General features: G+C 43.0%; 1 protein-coding gene across 2 annotated transcripts in view; it reads right to left on the bottom strand.

The window, feature by feature from the left end:
• The window catches only part of tbc1d22a (TBC1 domain family, member 22a), a 142,458-nt gene that overhangs the window by 112,796 nt on the left and 10,906 nt on the right, over positions 1–18,756 (bottom strand). The window lies entirely within an intron of this gene.

Consider the following 18,756-nt stretch of genomic DNA (forward strand, 5'->3'; position numbering starts at 1 on the left):
CATGTTTGTAATTTGTGAGAGCGAGATGCATGTGAGAGAGAGAGAGATGGAGAAAGAGATATGGAGCTTTAACGTTCAACGTTTCTGGTCTTCTAAAGTGCCGAATTTGTATGAATTTAGGCGAATTTGCCTAAATTCGCCTAATTTAGGCAAATTAAAAACACATTTGCGGATTCACCAAAAATCACTGTCAATAAACAAGCTAAAAGTAAAAATGCTAGCAGCCTTTTGCAAATCCACGTCAAGTTAACAGCCTCCATTTTCTACAAGAGACAATAATTTAGACTATTCCTGAAAAATTGTTTAAAACCCTGTTCTACATCAATTGTGCCACGACTTCTCAGTTTCTTATCTAAATCATTTCTGCCTGCTTGTGCATTAAAGATTTTTGTAAAGAGGAATCTGGATAAGATGAACAATTTCTGCTTAATTTGAGTAGTTCGGTCAAAGCTTTACAAATACTGGACATCAGAATTTAGCAGACATTTGTATTTACCAACAGACAGTAAAACTAGCTTGCAACAAAACGAAATTAAATTATTCATTACACATGTTCACACCGTGCTGAAAAAAAACGTAAGAAAAAAAAACACCCTTTGTCCAAAGAAGGACCATATTTGTCTTATTCTGCTAGCAAGTTGGCAACTCACCCTATCCTCAATTTCCAAACTTCTGTTCCCATCTGTCTTTTTGGCACTAAAAATATGATGGGTTAGAAGTAGACTATTAACTACTTTTTCCCCAGGCTGGGGTAGGGGAACCTGCAGGCTATAATGTAAAATGAATCTGATGGAGAGGTGCAAATTGAACTTTTAAATTGGTGGAGAGTAATCCCCTTTGGGCTCATGAGGACCCAGAAAATATGGCTTAATGCAAGGTTTCAGCCAGCCGGTACTATTTCTCTCTAACACACACACACACACCCCTACAGTGACAGTATAGGATATGGGAGTATGGGGATCAGCAATGATTGAAGGGAAAAGTACTTTTCCCTGTGTGTTTTAAAGCTTTTGTCTGTGGGACTGATTTTGGATATATTTTTTGGCTAATCTTGACAAATGAGGTTCCCTCTCACAATAAAGTTGTAGTAGAAAATAAATAAAGACCCCAATGATGAAGGAAAACTTTGGACTTGGTGTTCCCTCGCCCGGACGCGGGTCACCGGGGCCCCACTCTGGAGCCAGGCCTGGAGGGGGGGCACGATGGCGAGCGTCTGGTGGCCGGGCTTTTACCCATGGAGCCCGGCCGGGCTCAGCCCGAAGAGGAAACATGGGCCCCCCCCTCCCATGGGCCCACCACCCGTGGGAGGGGCCAAAGGGGTCGGGTGCAGTGTGGGATGGGTGGCAGCAGAGGGAGGGGACCCTGGCGGTCCGATCCTCGGTTGCAGAAACTGGCTCTTGGGACGTGGAATGTCACCTCTCTGGTGGGGAAGGAGCCGGAGCTAGTGCGTGAGGTCGAGAGGTTCCGGCTAGAAATAGTCGGTCTCACCTCGACGCACGGCTCTGGTTCTGGAACCAGTCTCCTTGAGAGGGGCTGGACATACTTCCACTCTGGAGTTGCCCAAGGTGAGAGGCGTCGGGCAGGAGTGGGCATACTTGTTGCTCCCCATCTCGGCGCCTGTACGTTGGGGTTTACCCCGGTGAACGAGAGGGTAGCATCCCTCCGCCTACGGGTGGGGGGACGGGTTCTGACTGTCGTTTGTGCTTACGGGCCGAACGACAGTTCAGATTACCCACCCTTTTTGGAGTCCTTAGAGGGGGTACTGGAGAGTGCTCCTCCTGGGGACTCCCTTGTTCTGCTGGGGGACTTCAACGCTCACGTGGGCAATGACAGTGAGACCTGGAGGGGCGTGGTTGGGAGGAACGGCCCGCCCGACCTGAACTCGAGCGGTGTTCTGTTGCTGGACTTCTGTGCTCGCCATGGATTGTCCATAACGAACACCATGTTCAAGCATAAGGGTGTCCATATGTGCACTTGGCACCAGGACACCCTAGGCCGCAGTTCGATGATCGACTTTGTCATCGTTTCATCGGATCTGCGGCCGTATGTCTTGGACACTCGGGTGAAGAGAGGTGCGGAGCTGTCCACTGACCACTACCTGGTGGTGAGTTGGCTCCGGTGGTGGGGGCGAAAGCCGGTCAGACCTGGCAGGCCCAAACGTGTTGTGAGGGTCTGCTGGGAACGTCTGGCGGAATCCCCTGTGAGACGGAGCTTTAACTCCCATCTCCGGCAAAACTTCGAACACGTCCCGGGGGAGGTGGGGGACATGGAGTCTGAGTGGACCGTGTTCCGTGCCTCCATTGTCGAGGCGGCCGATCGGAGCTGTGGCCGCAAGGTTGTCGGTGCCTGTCGCGGCGGCAACCCTCGAACCCGCTGGTGGACACCTTCGGTGAGGGATGCCATCAGGCTGAAGAAGGAGTCCTATCGGGCCTTTTTGGCCTGTGGGACTCCGGAAGCAGCTGATGGGTACCGGCGGGCGAAGCGGCATGCGGCTCGGGCGGTTGCTGAGGCAAAAACCCGGGCGTGGGAGGAGTTTGGAGAGGCCATGGAGAAAGACTTCCGTACGGCTTCGAGGCGATTCTGGTCCACCATCCGGCGTCTCAGGGGGGGGAAGCGGTGCAGCACCAACACTGTTTATAGTGGGGATGGTGTGCTGCTGACCTCTACTCGGGACGTTGTGGGCCGGTGGGCAGAGTACTTCGAAGACCTCCTCAATCCCACCAACATGCCTTCCACTGAGGAAGCGGAGCCTGGGGACTCTGGGTTGGGCTCTCCAATCTCTGGGGACGAGGTCGCCGAGGTGGTTAAAAAGCTCCTCGGTGGCAGGGCCCCGGGGGTGGATGAGATCCGCCCGGAGTTTCTTAAGGCTCTGGATGTTGTAGGGTTGTGTTGGTTGACGCGACTCTGCAATGTCGCATGGACATCGGGGGCAGTTCCCCTGGATTGGCAGACTGGGGTGGTGGTCCCCCTGTTCAAAAAGGGGGACCGGAGGGTGTGCTCCAATTATAGAGGGGTCACACTCTTAAGCCTCCCTGGCAAGGTCTATTCAGGGGTCCTGGAGAGGAGGGTCCGTCGGATAGTCGAACCTCGGATTCAGGAAGAGCAGTGTGGTTTTCGTCCTGGTCGTGGAACGCTGGACCAGCTCTACACCCTCGGCAGGGTCCTGGAGGGTGCATGGGAGTTCGCCCAACCAGTCTACATGTGTTTTGTGGACCTGGAGAAGGCGTTCGACCGTGTCCCTCGGGGAGCCCTGTGGGGGGTTCTCCGGGAGTATGGGGTACCGGGCCCTTTGATACGGGCTGTCAGGTCCCTGTATGACCGGTGTCAGAGTCTGGTCCGCATTGCCGGCAGTAAGTCGGGCTCGTTTCCGGTGAGAGTTGGACTCCGCCAGGGCTGCCCTTTGTCACCGATTCTGTTCATCACTTTCATGGACAGAATTTCTAGGCGCAGCCAAGGTGTTGAGGGGATCCGATTTGGTGGCCTTAGGATCTCATCTCTGCTTTTTGCAGACGATGTGGTCCTTTTGGCTTCATCAGATCGTGATCTGCAGCTCTCGCTGGAGCGGTTCGCAGCCGAGTGTGACGCGGCCGGGATGAGGATCAGTGCCTCCAAATCCGAGGCCATGGTCTTGAGCCGGAAAAGGGTAGAGTGCCTTCTCCGGGTCAGGGGGGGTGTCCTGCCCCAAGTGGAGGAGTTTAAGTATCTCGGGATCTTGTTCACGAATGGGGGAAGAAGGGAGCGGGAGATCGACAGGCGGATTGGCGCAGCGTCTGCTGTCAAGCGGGCGCTGTACCGGTCCGTCGTGGTGAAGAGAGAGCTGAGCCAAAAAGCGAAGCTCTCGATTTACCGGTCGATCTACGTTCCCACCCTCATCTATGGTCATGAGCTTTGGGTCATGACCGAAAGAACGAGATCGCGGATACAAGCGGCCGAAATGGGTTTTCTCCGTAGGGTGGCTGGGCTCTCCCTTAGAGATGGGGTGAGAAGCTCAGTCATCCGGGAGGGACTCAGAGTAGAGCCGCTGCTCCTTCACATCGAGAGGAGCCAGTTGAGGTGGCTCGGGCATCTGGTCAGGATGCCTCCTAGACGCCTCCCTGGTGAGGTGTTCCGGGCACGTCCCACCGGGAGGAGGCCCCGGGGAAGACCCAGGACACGCTGGAGGGACTATGTCTCTCGGCTGGCCTGGGAACGCCTCGGGATTCCCCCGGAGGAGCTAGAAGAAGTGGCTGGGGAGAGGGAAGTCTGGGCCTCCCTTCTGAAGCTGCTACCCCCGCGACCCGACCTCGGATAAGCGGAAGAAGATGGATGGATGGATGGATAGAAAATAAATCTAAATAACTTATTTCCTCCATCTGGATTCATTTTTATTTGATGTCAAAACTGATTCTCAACAAAACAACTGCGGTGCAAAGTTAAAAATGTTACAGGACTGTAACGTCCACTGCAATGTGGGGAAGTTTAAAGCTGGGGAAAGTTTTAAAAAGTTTTAAACTAATATCCCGAGCTTTGAATATTTCATGGAGGATGACAAACTTGCTATGATGCTGATGGAAGCAAAGGAAATTAGGAGAAATTATGAATGTCTCTTAACAGTTTTGCTAAAACAATTCAGAAATATATATTTTGAAAAGTAGATATAACAAAATGCAAATTTTAGTAGGATTTTTTTCTATCTTTTTTTACCTGAGGGGCCAAAACGGCTCTTTGGTTTGCGAAGGTTGCAAAATCCCAATGAAAACACAAAGATGTTTGTGGTTGCAACGTGAAACGTTTAGGAGGTGTTAACACTTCTGCAAAGTGCTGTGAATTATCCCCATTATGGAAATCTACGGGAACGCGGAAGCAGGAAAAAAAATGTGGTCAATCTGAGTAATGTTTTAATTTAGTCCAGAGTGACCTCTGCTACCACCGTCAGAGTGTTCAGGATATTGAACGTTCCGGCAGTCTATCACGGGAGCAGGAAGTTCCTAGATGACCTTGTGTTAACACCGACTCATTTATTATTCACAAACGGGTCTTTTCTCTGCCCCCCCAACCCCGCGAAGTATACAAACCTGTATTATTCAACAAGACAAGTCGCCACAGCAAAACTGAGACAAACATAAAAATACAACAAGACAAAAAAAAACTAACTAATGAAATCTCTTCGCTTGTAATTGAACGGGTTTACCTGCATTCAGGGAGCGAAGGCAGAGGGGAAACTGATTTACTTGCAAATTAATCGCTCGTGCCCGAACACACCTGTCAGAGTTGTAATAAAAAAGAAGAAGAAAAAAAACAACAATCTGAAATGTACGTAATGAATCAGCCAAATTCCTCCTCAACTCTCATTCAAGGCACTACCTGGAAATTGATAAGGCATTCGCGCGGAGTGAACGGTATTGATTAGCGCTGCCAAACGACTCTACCTTGCCTGTTCTTCAAGGCAAATGCAATGTAGGGCCAGTGACAGATAACATAATAGGAAATAGCAACGGGCTAAGTCCATTGGCTAAATTGAGTGAAACGCATTAGAGCTTGTTCAGCTGATGAGAGCGGCTATTTATTCACTATAGTTCCTGCACATCTTCCACTTAAAATTTCTGCCTTACCTTGTCCCCCCGCTGGCTTTAATTATACAGAAATCCAATACAGTGATCTAGTGCGCAGCATGGCTGTGTTAGTTCAGAGGAGTCAGTGCTCCACAGTGTGGGAAGGTTTCGATTACCTCAAGGCTACCTTTGCAGCAGCGTCATTTAACATAAAAATACCCCCCAAAAAAAGAAAAAGAAATTGCACTAAATATACCCTCACTGCTTTAAGACAGCTTTTTTTGTTCTCTTTTTGCGTTTGAAATCTGAAAAACAAAAGCAGAGAAAGTTGGTTATTTGAGATGAAAAACGTTATATTATAAGATAACTGCTAGAAGTATGCAATTCTCTCTGAAGTTATAGGCTATGTGGATATACATTTTTGAAATCTAATCTCTTCTGACCTCAGTTTAAGGTTTTTAGTCCACATCCACAACAATGTATGTGGTGATATATGGTGAAGGGGATGTTTTATTAACAGATAAATTGAAGATGGTATGGGTTGAATGAGCCTGAGGACGTTTTAGGGATGTGCGATAAATTGTTTTTATTGATTGTCGGAGTCAGGATTTTTGGGGGGGTTATTTGGTCAATGCATTGCTTTGGTTTCCATAGGGTGATGTAATCACGTCCAAGGCCACCATATTGTTTGACAAGCACGTCTTTAAGCTTCTTATTAATTTATTTATTTGGACATTGAATTCAGATCAACCCTATAACAAAAAAAAAAACAAGGTTCAAGCAATTTCTTTCTCTTTTTTAAATACAAGAATTAAGTCATAACATTATGAGAATACAATCGTAATATTAGGAGAATGAAGTAGTATTCCCCCCCCCCCCACACACAAAAAATACAAAAAATTAATTATCCAAGCCTTTTCCCCATTAAAACTACTTTTTTTTCATTTTAAAAAATTGTTCTGGTAAAAGTGCGTCTTCATGTTTGCTAAAGTTATGACTATATTCTCGTAATTAACAAAATGTTATTGTAGCCTGGCCCTGATTCTCCGCCATACAACTCACAGGCGGAAAGATTGAAATAAAAGTCGCTTTTTGTTTTCTATCATTTGAAACGTCTCTTTTAGAAAAGAAGGCGAGAAAACAATTAATTAAAATCGGATCTAAAATGTGACACTCTCTTTATAAAAAGAGAGCATCACTCTGTGTAAAGAGTGATGCTCTAAATTCGCTCTGGCCCATCACATAAAGTCCAGATAAAACACATTAAATTAAATGGCTGCAGTTCAAGGCATTGTGTGCCCTAAAACTCTCACTTTTTCTGATTTGTTTGTTTTTGTAGAGGGAAAAAGAATGATGCTGAGGCGGTGTGGAGTAAAGCTGGTCCCTATAATCATAACGACTATTCTTCCTAAAAGCAGTCTGGGTGTCGGTTCCAGATCCTTTTGGTGTCTTCCCCACTTCTCCGTTCCAGTTTCCTGTCTAAATACTGTGAATAAAGGCCACAAAATCCTTCAAAGACATGCTGAAGTAGTCCTAAAAGTTCAAGAAACAGATCTCCCGTCCTTAACTCACAACCTCATCTACTTTTAAAGCAGTAGAAAAGGGTAAAAAGAAAAAGAAAACCTATCCTGTACAAACTCTCCTATAGTTATATTTCTTCCAACACCTAATCGAAGATCTCCCCCCCCCCCGTACCCTTTGAACCTTCATTTGCACTGTCAGGCAAAGAAATGAGTTCATGAATCTTGGTAGCTTGGGCTTAATTAAACTGCATTATATTTCACCCACTGAACATTAATCTCACCAAAAGAGGCAAAGCGAGGAGGAGGTGTGTGGAGGTGTTAGTCGGCCAAAGCTCGCTGTATCCCCGTCGCACACATGCCGCTCAAACTTGTGCAACTGAACATCGCCGTTACCCTGTCCAAACTCTCACCTGCTGGACAATCGAGTGACTTTTCGAGCACTTGGAAAGAAAATGATTGAACTGTGATAACCCTTTCCAGCTTCAGCTCATTTATCTACTCCTGGTAAAAACTGAACCCTCTTCCAGTTCCATTTCAGTCAGGTTGAGATAAATAGATTTTATCTCAATAGATAGATTATTGATTAATCAAATTTTCTGGTTTAAACTATTTATTTTCTGAAAAATCTGGATTTTTTTTTTTAACCATTGCACTCGTTGTTTTTCCAAGGTTCTTAGTGACATCAGCCGACCCGCGGCCTACCGTCTTGTTCTGCAAAAACGATTCACAGCTTGTCCTTCAACTTTGACTGAAATAAAAGCAAGTTTTTGAAAATAGTTTCGGTCATTCGTCATTTCTTTATACAAACCTTCTCTTTTTTTACGTTTTTAAATCTTATGGTTAATATTTTTTATTAGTTTTTAATCATTTTTACTTTGGTTAATGCTTTTATTGTCATTTTGTAGCACTGAGATTTACATGTAAATTGTATTAAATTAAATCAAGTCATTATAAGCTCTGTCCCCATATTTCTAGAATTTTCTTAGAAACTTTTCCAAATGAGGCTCTCTTTAAATTATATATGAATTTCAGTAACTTAAACATTTAAGGTACCAATGCTTTACCAGGGAATTTTGTAAATATTATTCCAAATAATTCCCATTTAAGACGAAAAACATTCTATAAATTTTGACATTTTCCATATATATATATATATATTTTTTTTTTTTTTTTTTTTTTTTTATTTATTTGTTTTTTTTTTTAATAAATCAGGATTTGCTTTCATAAGGTCGCACTGTATGTTTTTTCTAAAGTTATAATGCAAACATATGAATAAACTCTCAATCAACAGTAATATAATGTTAGCTAAAATAGCACTGAAACTCTAACATTGTTGCCTTGAGTTTTCATCTCCTGCATTTTGGTTTAGTTTCCTTTAAAGATCAGCAAAAAAAATGAATGAATGAAACCCCTAAAGAAATTGCAGGTGTGAATGGAGTTGGAGATGAACTTTGTTGAAAATTAACTGTTCTGAAAAATATGTTGTACTTTGTAAGTCTTCCACATCTCTGATTTCTGGGGGGGGGGCAGCGGGAGATTAAGGAACAAAACTCTTTTTCCCCTCAGTGGGAAGAAGGAGAGGGCAACATGAACCCAGTCGACATCCAGGCTAAATTGCAGATGTCACTTCATCAGTGCGAGACTTGCTCATCTCTCAAAAAACACATCCGCCTCTCTGGGGCGATCTCTTGTGCATTATGAATGAGACATCCAGCCAAGCCCCTGCTCCAATGGAATGAATTAAAGGCATTTCGTGACATTTTGAAAGTTAATCTATTGTTTTGTTGTTTTCTTTTTTTTCGCTTGTCATTACGTGGGCGAAAAAGTTTTGGCGCCCGTCCCAGAGGTGACGGAGGGGACTGGCTGATCTCGTCGCCTTCAGAGAGACTTGCGGTTAACGACGCAAACGAGCCGCTTTCGGCTGATGGATTTGTCACTTCTCTTTATGCGTTGTAATACAAACACAGAGGGGGAAAGAAAAAAAAAAAGTCCTAATTGAAATCATGCCTCTATAAAAACAATACAAGGGAACTCATTAAAAACTAAAACTCAATTTGGAGTCAATTCGCTCATCAGGCAATTATGTCAAAACACACGGAGTAGTGCGAGCGGGGGCAAGCGACTGCAAAGTTTTCCCACGGGGGCCGGCAGAGAGTCATTATTACACGCGCTCTTTGGAAATTAGTATGATCGGTTCTGTGGGTGTTTATCATGCTGGCAGGGGGACAGGCCTCGGGGGAATTAGCCCAGCGAGAAAGCCTCAACCCCGCAGGAAGCTTTCTTCCCCTCGCTGGCCTGAAAAAAAAGAAAAAAGAAAAGAAAAACACCTGTAACAGCATTAATGTGCGACTCAAGGGCAGCTGCTGTTAGATCTGCTCTCCACACTGTATTCCATTATGCATGACCATGCAGGAGTGCACTTTGTCTTGGCTGGAGTTAAGCTGGGGACCACAGGGGGGTGATTAGGACACCGTGTACCTTGTATTGAACACTAACAACAGCTGCTCTGAGGCCGGACCGTCTGACCGAACGGACGCTCAATGACACTTCAAAGATTCAGAGGGCGAAGCGTTTGGGTTTGGTTACGACAAAAAAATAAATAAATAAATTCTCACCAGTATGCACACACAAAAAGTCATGAGGTTTACAGAAAGCTCCAAACTCAATCTGTCTTGATTAAAAGAGCAGTGTGTGTTTTAAAAGCAATTTTAAAGTGCCATTTTAAAGCATATTCAAGCAACTATTACTATTTAGTTATAAAAAATGCTGCATATATCAAATATGATTTAAAAGAAATTTGACTTTGTCATTTAAGGCCTTGATATTGGGCCTGTCTTTTAAGAAAGCCCTGCTCTTTCTGAAACTCCACCTTCAGGAAGTCATCACAACATGGCTGCTCTATCAACCCTTTAACAACATTTTTACCAACATTTCACTGAGAAGGAGCTCCTATAATGAGCTCAGCAGATGTACAGTTTCACCAGGGTTTTGCTAATTGCTGCTGGCTAGTCTTAAGGAGCTGAGTGGAGGAGTCCCGGGGGAGGTGAGCTCTGTGAGGCAGAAGCTCGTAAACTTTAACACTGCAGCTCAGAGGAGAAGCTTCATCCTCCAGGCACTTTGCACATCTCAATGGTTGCCATGGGAGATTAAAGGATTCCTCCAACATGGATAAAAGAATCGTAGCAACACTACAGGCATGTTTTTGATGAGGACATGATGGAAAGCTCAAAAAATTGATCTTGCATAATACTGCCCCTATTTTAGCAAAATCAGGAATAATTGTTGTATTTTAGAATTAAATTAAAGAAATCACATTATACTTTCCTGAAATGATGTTACAAATCCATGGTACTACAAGGGTGCATTCACACCAGACCTGTTTGGGCCTCTTTATTTTAACTCTAGCTTGTTTGCCTAGAAAGTTCAGTTTGTTTAGGGAGGTGTGAATCTGCACAAAACCCCCTCCAAAAGCAGGAAGTAGATGAAAGCGCAGGGCATTGTGGGTAAATATAACCAAATCAAAGAGGCAAATCTAACCCTAGTGGAAGAAATGGCTCATAGTTTGTTTTCATTTATACCAAAGACAAAAGAGAAATCCTACAACTGCTGAATTATGATGCCACTCCATTTGTGAAGGAAGTTGCACTCATGTCTTCTTCAAAGGTTTTTTGTCATTTTCTTCAGTGGTTCTTGGTGCAGCGCCACCACAGGTGAGGAAAAGGAATACATTTTGAAAGTTTTTTGTTTTTTTTCCTTTAATAGCTCAGTGTGAAAGCAAACCACACAAGCTGAAAATGTAACAAATGTTGCAATTTTGGTCCCCCAATCAAACCGAAATCTCCCAGACTAACAGGTGTGAGAACATCCTTAATCTCAATAATACAATGAGAAAATTTGTCTGGAAACATCTCTCCCCCTTGATCCAAAGAATTTCAACACTTTGCCAAAAAGAACAAGAACAACTAGGATGGTGACTGTCTGGTGGGTAAATCAAGAAATAGCTTTATTAAAAACTAATTCGTTAAGGTGTCTAGTTAAAGTCAAGGTTAGTCAGCACCTTTGACGCTCTAAAAGCTTCTCCCAACTGCAATAGAATCCAAACATGAATAAAATTAACTTGCGCTGCTGTGGAACATCTTCTCTTGCCGCGCGACTTTAAGAGCATAGGTCAAAGAGTGTCTCTGCACCTCCTCTATGTCTTCCTGTCAGTCAGTCAACCTGCCTCACCAGTGTGCACGGTCCTGTGAAAGCCAGTAAGAACGGAAGACTGGGAGGAATGGAGGAAGCGCTGTCAGTCAGTGCTGCCTGACCAGGAAGCTGACAGGAGCACGCGGGAAGACAGTTGGCAGGCCGGAGCCATGCACTATTCAAGCATCATTCATACGGAGCGCGACTACTGGGGCAAAACAGCACACGGTACGCTACAACACACACATTTACGCATGAGGACGCCACACACACTTGGAGTGGAAGCGCGTTGTGCGGCCAGAACTTCCTAAGCCGATCCTAATTCTAGCTTGAACTGAAATGGGTGGATTCATATTGTGTTCCGAGTTTAAAAGTTAAGTTTTAACAGACGAGTTAGAGAGAGAAGTAGTCAAGAGTTAGGAAAAGTCCGGTGCAATATATGGTGGTGATGAGCGGCGTCCATAACCCTTAAATGAGTTTTGATTATGAATATTGCTCTTTTTGTTACACCGCTCCAGCATCATCTGGATACATTTTATTACTGAGGAAAAAAAACAAAACACAATACAATCAGGAGGGACACCTTTATCATGCGATGTATTAAAAAAGTCCAGCCTCCATCCAATGAACCCTGAACGCTTTGTGAGAGTCCTGAATGGTCCGACTCATCTAAAGGACAAAACCAAAGCATCAGGGAGCAGATGGCTCGTAAACTAATGGGACTCCTGTATATAAAAGAATATTTTTTAAATAAAATAAAATAAAAAGATACTCCCTTCCTGGATTATACCTACTCAGGAGGCCTGATGGATGGCCCAGATGGCTGCAAGGGGACACTGGACACAGATGAGAGTGTGTGTCTGTGTGTGTGAAGAGCCTTTTTTATTATTGGTATGAAATAATGATGTGCACAGTCAATTATCTGAAGCTGGCAAAAGGTCGTCAACCCAGCCATATTACTTAAACTGTTTCTAAATTAGGTGGAAGTGCTTCACGTTATATTTGTCTTAAATTTATATATTAAACTGTAAAAAGACCTCATCTTCATAACTATAGTAATAACTATATTATGACTGAAAAAGTAGGAATAATTGTCCCTATTTTGTTTTAAATAACAAAAAAACTATGTTATTATTATCCTACCTGTAAATGCTGTGAGTTCATGTTTTTGTTTTTTTCATTAAAGATGGTGCTTGTAAGACTCTTCACACAAGTCAGCATACAGATATACAACTAGTGGTGTTAAACAAAATAATTAGGTAATATTAGGTCTACCATATGCCTGAAGAAGAATAAAGTCAACAAAATAAAACTGTACACCACTTAGGTTGTTAAAAAGGTCAAAAAGGTCTTTTTCTCGACATGCCACCACACAGTCGTTCTTTTAAAGGATGTGAAATTAAGAAACATTTAAGCCTAACTTGACTTTGACTGAAAAATCTCTCCTCCTGCACCAAAAGTGGCACTTTGACCACTGAGATTGTGTCCAGTGAAGCTGATTAAAGAGGAAGAGAATGGAAAAAAAAAAAAAAAAAACCTTTCTCAGAAGACCACACGGTGTAACGTATGAATAAACCGAGCCAGACAGTCTGGGAGGATTCTGACACAGGAGACAGCTGGTGGTCGGACCAACCTTATTATGTCAGGTGTTCCGCCTGGGGATGTGCTCGGAGGCAACGAGTGCGCACACGTAGGCACGGCCATGATGTGCCTTTGTGTGGTTATTACAACCAAGAACACAGAGAGAGCAGTTTAATACAAGAAAGTAAAAAATATATATATAATGAGTCGGTGTTATCTCAGCATTTACTTTAAAGGATTTACCCCATCAGAGAGAACAGAAGCTACAAAGCATTTCGTCTTTTTTTTTTTTGTTGCACTGATCAAACGGCCCTAAACGATGCCCTCCTGACTCACACAGAGAGAGAGACCCATCGACTTCCTCTTATTCCGCTTTATCGCGTCACGCTCGGGACCCACGACACACACCAGGGGCACCGTCGCACATGGACGTCGCTTTAAGGCGAGCCATTAGGACGGAGTTAATTGAATTACATCGGCGCTTCACACTTTGATGGCGTCTAATAACTTTGCGAGCGGCGCTTGGTGGCAAGCCCCGTCGTGTGGCGCCGGCTGCTGTGAAAAGGAATTGCGGATGGCGGCGAGCAGCGGGCCTCCTGAGCGGGCGAAGTGAGGGAGCAGCTCGCTGTGCAGCTGCGGCACTAACAAAGAGCTGCAGCACCCCCAACAGAGGGTGGAGGCGCACTGACGGGCAGCGAAGGCACCGAGAGGGAAAGTTCTTGTCAGCATGAATAAATGGGAGCGAGTTTTCTGTTGTTGTTTTCTTCAGTTTTTCATCCTCGTGTGTCACAGATGTTCGTGAACATGTGTGGGAGTACGCACGCGTGCGCGAGGCGGGCTCTGCCTCACGCGTGGCGGAAGGGTTTGGGGGGAAGGTGGGACGAGTCAGAGGCCGAGACAATGTACGAAAGGGAGATTAAAACGAGGCAAACTGATCAAAAGGGCGAAGTGTAAGAGAGGGAGGAAATAAATTGCAAGGCGAGAAGAGAGAACAGACCATCACCATGGCAACAGCAGCATCTCTGCCATCCAGCTTTAAAGGCTGGATGTCAGATGTTCTTCGAATCGATCAAAAATATATATATAAAAAAGGTACACACATGCATAATCTTTGTAAAAAAAAAAATCGCATACAAAAAGGTGAAGACTTTAATGGACAGAAATCCACACCGAGGTAAAAGCATCTCTGCTTAAAATATGACTCTTTACTTTCTTATATAACTGCATTGGCATTGTTGTTCAATTAAAAAACTGCCTATTTTTTCTGTACTACTGAAATATGTAATCATATTTGAAGTAGGTTAAGAAACAATATCTCAATATACTACAGGCTGGAGGTTAAATCCAATGCCCAAAAGGCTCATGGTGATGCTGGAGGAGCTGCATGAATCTCCAGCTCAGGTGGAAAATCTGTTAACAGAACCAATGGATCAAAGGGAAGAGACGTTTCCAAACTTGAAATAAAAACACTCTGGACTTTTCCATATTTTCTCACCTGATAGTCCCGAAGATTGGTTTGATTGGGGGCCAAAATTGAAACATTTGCCCCATTTTAAGCTGTTGAGGTTTGCTTTCACACACTGCACTGTCAAACAAACATCAAGATTGATGGAGACATCATGAGAACTTCTGCGCAACTTCCTATTACACAAAACAAACAAAAATGGAGTAGTGTCAGATTTTAGCGGTTGTAGCATTTCTCTCGTCTTTACCAATACTATTTTTCCAAATAGTATTATACTCCCAATTTGTTTTGTTTGTATTTACCCAGAATTTCCTGCGCTATAGTCTGCTGCTTTTGGAGCAGTCTCCCATCCACTTTGAATCCACATATGCATTCAAACCGCACAAGAGTTCACTTCAACTGAACCGAGAGGCCTGTCACAATAAATAATGAATCAATTAATCGCATTATAAACTAAAACAAACTCAATTTTCATCTGCTTGGTTCATCGTTTATTCTTTTCTCTCTCTCTTTCTACCAAAACCGGTCTTAAGGCTGCTGCTTTGGTCTCAACTATCCCTTCTTTGAAAGACAGAGACTTCAGAATTCATTTTATTTGTCGTTTTTGTTGCTTTGTTTATTTATTTTGGATATTTAAAATGTCTTAACGTTTCAATGTTTAAATGCTGAACAGAATTTAAAGTTTATTGGTCTTTGAGAATGTATTCTTGCATTATTCTTCTATTATTACTACTATATTACTTGAAAATTCCCTCAAAACAACATTTATTGCAATAAGTTGTTGGACAATGTATCGGCCAGCAAAATTAGTTTCTGTGACAGTTCCTACCGAGACCTACGTTGGTAGGTTGGCCAGCATTTGTTTGTTTTGGTCCACATCAGAGTTCGATGGTGCATTCACATCTCCCTAAACAAATCTGACTTTCTATACAAATGGACTAGACTTTAGTCCATTTGTACCTTTAAACAAGTGTGTCTTCACCTCCGCGCCAGAGGCTCCGCCGAACCCTTGAGACCGACTCATCAAACCCCTAGGGTTCGATAGAACCCAGGTTAAGAACCACTGGATTAGAGTTTGCTCAAAGTGGAGTAAACAGGGCTGGTGTGAATCCACCTTAAGACAGGGACAGAAATCCACCTCTAACCAAGCCAACACTCACAAACACAAAAGCAGACAATGTTGTCTCATGTTGGAGCAAAAAACACACATTTCTTTGAAATTAAGAATTTCAACACTTACATTTGTGTTGGTCAATCGCAAAAAAGCCTTGAGCAGAACATGTTGCACTCTGTGGGTTTTTTAAAAAATTTTTTAAGTGTTTCCGCCAACCCAACAACCTGAAGTCCACATGCCTGCCTCTCCCCACTTAGCGGGCGACCAGTTCGGCTTCGCTCAACAGACACGGTCGCCTCCGGATATCCCGAATAATTAGCAGAGATCAACCTGACATCAATCACCCTCCTCTCACGCGTGCGCTCGGGTCATCACCTTTTTAAATGACCTTACATGCTAAACAGACTGCTGTCACAACCTGTCGCAAGGCTCAATGGAGAGACAGCATGATGGTGCCAAAGCAAAAGACGGGAAGGAAATCTGACAGGCACTGATATGGATCTGAATACTTGTACAGCCAATCAGTGTGAGGGCTCTGGTCCACAAACATTGCTCCTCGTGTAATTAATTACACCTCTTCGAGAAAGAAAAGGGCTAACGGATCTTTCCAGCCCTCGTCCTTTGAGCAAGGACATTCCCTGCTGAGAAGGTCTGCGGGTGTGTTTAGAGGAGTGTTCGTGTACCACCAACAGAAATCGGACACTTTGATTTGAAAATGGGATTGTTGCTCTTAAAGCTTTGTGCCTCTTTGATTTTACCACAAAGAAAGCAGCGGCACCATTTACCAAATAAAACGGTGCCCTCGGTGGGTCGCATTATCACTTTTTGGACTGTTTAAATTCCCGTCTGACCCGATCTTTGGTCTTGCCCGTGACCCAATTTCCCCAAAGGGATCATTAAAGTTTCATTCCATCTTATCTCCCCCCCATCCTTCTCTCTCGCTCTCCCTCCACCAACCAGATCACATTGCAGCGCCGCCCTCCTCCAATCCTTCACTTAATTATGTCCCCTGAATGAAGTTCATCTTTCATGCTGCCAGCGGCCCGGCTGCCTGGCTCGTCTGTTCTGGGCCATCTAATCATGGCGCAGAGACAAACTAAAATTAGATGGTCAGCATGTGAAGCCTGGCAGACCCTAATGAAGGCTGACGTCTCAAGACGGGCCGCTGATATACCAGATGCACTTTGCTTGAACCGACGATGACCGTTGTTGACTAGCGCTGAGGATGAGCGAACCCCTTTTCGCATTGGTTAGAAAAGTCTCACGCAACGAGGAAGGAAGACTGTCCCATGAATCAAAATTAGGGTTTATGGTTTGGAAGTTTGGCAGCAACTCTTCATGTACGCAAGCTGAGATCAAAGTAGTGAGCTGTATGTAAAATAACAGAGGTTTAGTTCAACTGTACACAGATGAGTTTTTGTAGTGTGCTCACTCATTGTGAAGTAGAGCGACAATGGTGTAGGCGGAAAAAAAATCTGTTGGATTTCAGTCAAATCTTCCCTGCAACAGCAGCATACAATAGTTCCTCTCAGGTTTCCTACAAGATTTTCATTCAGCAATTCAGTATTTGTCCTTTAATTGACTCAAATTAAAGTTCTCAAACTATTTTCGTCCAGTTAAAAACATCCAAAGGCTCACTATAAATTTACTGAAGAGAATTTAACAAAGCTTAGACCACATACAGAATCTTTAAAAACTTTAAGTGTAAAGGATTAATGAATGGAGGATGAACAAATGGAATGGGAAACTAATTGAAGGATGGTAAAGACAAACCATTGACCCTCTTTGTTTCTACAACAATTCTTAGCTATGTTTTTCGCCGCAAATGATCGTGTGTTTAGTTTCTAATATTTTTGTATCAATGTCAAAATCAGTAAGATTAATTTATGAATATTCAATAGGGAAAGAATTCCAGAAAAGTTCATTATCAAGCTATTAAATACAAAATGGCCACAGAGAAAAGAAGAATAATTTGAACTAATCTGTAGCAAATCTGCTCTTTGCACCTTTTCGGGTGAACCTTTCAGTTCTGACAATTCATCACTGAGTCAGTTTCAAACAAAACACTTGGACTGGGTTGAGTCATATTTATGTGTTAAATTGGCCAATCCGGGTTTGTGGATAAGTTTTATGAACTTTATGTTTGCTTAATAGCCCTAGCACTTTAAAAAATTATACAATTATTGTGTTTTAAGACAGAACAAATGTATTTGCTGAGCCGTTTGTGCTCAGCAAAAATAGCCAGAGAAGACTGACCTACTATCTCTATATAAAATCTAGATTGGAAGAAATTTTTTAAAGAAGTTTACTGTTCCATTCTGATAAACCAAGAGTGATTTAAAATGTCTCACTTACACCAACTTTATACATGGCATATGTCAGATTTCTAGACAAGCACACAACATAATATTCATCTGCAAAGTGTCGCACCTTTTGCTTTCTGAACGTTGAGCAAAGACAGAAACAAATAAGAGATTTGTATGACCAAAATGAAGCCTCTGTTTTTAGTACAGTAAAGGTCAGACAGAGGTTATAGAACATATATGATCCATGAAGGGGGAGAATCTTTTCATCCTTTTGAGTTCAGTTGTTCGTTTATTCAGTAACCCACATTTTGTTTTCTTCTTTGGTCAGTGTTTGTTATATTTAGTTGCTGAATTTAAATAAATAAATAAAAAGAAAGTCCAAATCTAAATTAAGCAATTCAGAACTCAATGGAAACTGGTATCGATTTGTGAAAAAACTAATTTGTGTGCTTCCAATAACACATTTGCTGATGCTGTACAAATCCAAAAAAAATAAGTTTTCAATTTTATCTTAAAATGTACAGTTTCCTGATTTGTGCAATCTATAATAAATGTGTTTTGATCAGCTTCAAATTTCAAAACTTCCCTTTTTAATAGAGATACACAAAACTGAAAGGTGGAGGCAAAGTATGGCACAGAAGAGACTATATACCGAGTCAGAAGTCAGAGGAAAAATGTGTAAAATCATTTCCTACAACAGGTTTTTGAGGTTCATTTGGGCTGCAAGACAGTGAGAAAGAGCAAGACTTTCAGCAGGCAACAGGAAGGCTGGACTTACTAGAGCAACTTTGCTCTGTTGGATATTTAAATCTTTATCACGGAACAAGACGGAATTAGAAATGTTGGTGGCTTTTTGGAAAATCCAAAATTAAAGGGTCACCATTCTCGACATACACATAGAATACACCAGTTTAGCTTAAACAGCGCTAATCGCAAAAACAACATGCTAAAGTCAGCATTAAATGACAATTGGAATCTTTTTGTCAGATTGAAAAATCTGACAAAAAGATGTTTTGTGGAGGGTTCTTAAGAGTGTGGCTCCTCAAAA

This window comes from Xiphophorus hellerii, chromosome 17, assembly GCF_003331165.1.
Source record: "Xiphophorus hellerii strain 12219 chromosome 17, Xiphophorus_hellerii-4.1, whole genome shotgun sequence".
Taxonomy (NCBI): domain Eukaryota; kingdom Metazoa; phylum Chordata; class Actinopteri; order Cyprinodontiformes; family Poeciliidae; genus Xiphophorus; species Xiphophorus hellerii.